Below are 3,355 nucleotides of genomic sequence, written 5' to 3'. Positions count from 1 at the left end.
AAAAGACGTTAAAAGATTGTACTTGTTGTTACCCTGTCTGGCGCTCGGCATTAAGGGGCTAAAACAAGGACTGGTCGGCTCGGAGTCAGTATACTGTGTCTGAGTGGGGTATTCATGTTAAACTGCGGCATGGTATCTCAGTGAGCTAGCACTATAAATCGGCATCAGTCCGGACTAGTACAAGCAGCCACACACACACATACGCGTGCATGCACGTCGCTATATAAGTGAAATAATCTTGGACGCGACGTTAAACCCAATTTCACCTCACCTATTATAGGGAACACAATTTTTCGGATGAAGGACTAAGTGTATAATCTGAAAATTGTGTTCCTCATAATAACGAAGTTAACATCCACAATTCTCTTTCTTATTTGTATCACTTCTAAATGCCTTTCAAAGACTAAACATTTAGCAGTTATTCAACAAGGAACCACCTCACAATTGATCCATTATACTTTGACTGAAATGTGTTTTATAAAACACACTATTTTTCCTGTGCACATATTCAGTGCAATGATGCAGTCAGAAGTGATTATCCCTCATTGACCTTGTTAACCACTTCAAATTTAGCCAAATTAACCAATCAATTAGATCCTCCTTCAATGTCATGGCAGTACATCATCTCACCTGACGTGTGAAGGTACGGGGTAGAATAGGTCTTCAGCAACCCATGCTCGTCATAAAAGGCGACTATGCTTGTCGTAAGAGGTGACTAACGGGATCGGGTGGTTAGGCTCGTTGACTTGGTTGATGCATGCCATCGTATCCCAATTGCGTGGATCGATGCTCATGATGTCAATCCATCGAGTGTCTGATCCAGACTTGATTATTTACAGACCGCCGTCATATAGCTGGAATATTGCTGAGTGTGGCGTAAAACAACAAACAACCAAACAACAAACCAACATCATCTCATCATCAGCCTGATAATAAGCAGCTGTAATTTGAAAGTTGCTCCTTCCTTTCATGGAGATGTATGATATCCTAAGATCCGCGAATCATTCTGTGTATTAAGCCTTTTGGTATGATCATTTTTACATGTATGTCCTCATTAAATTTGTGAAGTTTGCATAATATCCATCATTACAAAGTTTGTTTGAAAATTTGAAAGTTTGAATGTATTAACTGTGCCATTACAGTTACATTACTGGCACCCCAATACAAAACATTTCAAACTCTGGAGACAAATATTCTCTATTTATTGGCCGCACTGCAATTAATCTGTTGGATACAATATTAACCTTTTGCTTGAGATGCAAATACAAGTTTTTTGGTGCAGACCTGAATTGATAAGCACACAGTTAACATTTTTGGAAGGATTTACGCAACGTTGCTTCAAATAATTTCCTTGGCTTTAGTCCAAGTAACTGTTATGCACTTGTATTATGTCGTTTACACCCATCATGGGGCTGGTGTTTTGTTGCAAGTTAAGCAATACGTCCTATATACATGTACATGTTTGTGCAACTCTCAATGAACTTGTACGTGATGACCGTATGTTTAATACTCTTTCTGTGTGGGTTTCATTTTCATCATATTTTTTATTAATAAAACCGAATGAACATAGTGAAATACGTTTTTTTTGTTTTTACATATTACATATTTGTAGACATATGTATTGTGAAATACAATAATTATTTTTAACTCATATTCTTTTTCAGGACATATCCAGTGAACAATTATTTTGTGTATAAGACTTGAGGCAAAATGATTTTTTAAAGTATTCTGGAATGAATTGTTTTTGTAAAAGAAAATTCAGATTAGATCCATATAATTTGGTTTGCTCTTTACTGTTTTCATTCGGAGTACACAGAGTGTATTTCAACCATTGCCAGGACAAACCAAGTTAAAAATGTTCATTCATAATACATGTATACTACTCCAAAGGACCCGTGAAGATCCGGGGTAGAATAGGTCTTCAGCAACCCATGCTTGCCGTAAAAGGCGACTATGCCTGTCGTAGGGGGCGACTAACGGGATCGGGTGGTCAGGCTTGCTGACCCGTGAAGATCCGGGGTTGAAAAGGTCTTCAACAACCATGCTTGCTGTAAAAGGCGACTATGCTTGTCGTAAAAGGTGACTAACGGGATCGGGTGGTCAGGCTCGCTGACTTGGTTGATGCATGTCATCGATCCCAATTGCTCATGATATCTATCAGTCACTGGATTGTTTGGTCCAGACTCGATTATTTACAGACCGCCGGCATACAGCTGGAATATTGCTGAGTGCGGCGTTATATAACAAACCAACCAAAGAACCAAAGACCACCCGATTTTTTATATTAATAAAGTTAATCTGTGGGTGGGTATTGCAACATACAACCTTCAAATTGCGTGTATTCTTTGACTTGTATTGAGTAGTATATATTTCATAATTGCACACACTATGAAACAAAATAATAATATTCTCATACTTAAAATTCTTTCCTTGTTTGTTGTTTAAAATCCTGCCTTCTTTGTCTACCGGAGTCTGCCCATAGAACGACCGCCTCCGTGGTCTAATGGTAGAGCGTCCGCCCGGAGAGCGGAAGGTCCGGGGTTTGATCACCAGCCGCGTCATATCAAAAGACGTTAAAAGTTAGTACTTTTTGTTACCCTGTCTGGCGCTCGGCATTAAGGGGCTAAAACAAGGACTGGTCGGCTCGGAGTCAGTATACTGTGTCTGAGTGGGGTATTCATGTTAAACTGCGGCATGGTATCTTAGTGGGCTAGCACTATAAATCGGCATCAGTCCGGACTAGTACAAGCAGCCACACACACATACGCGTGCATGCACGTCGCTATATAAGTGCAATAATCTTGGACGCGACGTTAAACCCCGTTTCACCTCACCTCACCTGCCCATAGAACAGAAGGTTGCATGGTGATTCAACCCCTCAACTCATACAAACGCTGCCTGACGCTTGACATTAAGGAAATAAAACAAGGACTGGTTGGCGCAGAGTCAATTTCCTGTTCCGAGTGAGGTATCCATGTTAAACTGCGGTATGGTATCACCATGGGTTAGCCATTAGTCCAGACTAGTACAAGCTGCCACAAAAACCGTACCACACGTGTATGCTTAATGTTTGTTTGTTTGTTTGTTGTTTAAAGCCGCACTCAGCAATATTCCAGCTATATGACGGCGGTCTGTAAATAATCGAGTCTGGACCAGACAATCCAGTGATTAATATCATGAGCATTGATCCATGCAATTGGGACCGATGACATGTATCAACAAAGTCAGCGAGCCTGACCACCCGATCCCGTTAGTCGCCTCTTACGGCAAGCATGGGTTGCTGAAGATCTATTCTACCCCGTATCTTCACGGGTCACACGTGTATGCACCATACACGTCGCTATATCAGCGCAAT

The sequence above is a fragment of the Haliotis rufescens genome, unplaced genomic scaffold (assembly GCF_023055435.1).
Source record: "Haliotis rufescens isolate VD_foot unplaced genomic scaffold, xgHalRufe1.0.p SCAF_49, whole genome shotgun sequence".
NCBI classification, from domain to species: domain Eukaryota; kingdom Metazoa; phylum Mollusca; class Gastropoda; order Lepetellida; family Haliotidae; genus Haliotis; species Haliotis rufescens.
This window is presented reverse-complemented; position numbering follows the sequence as displayed.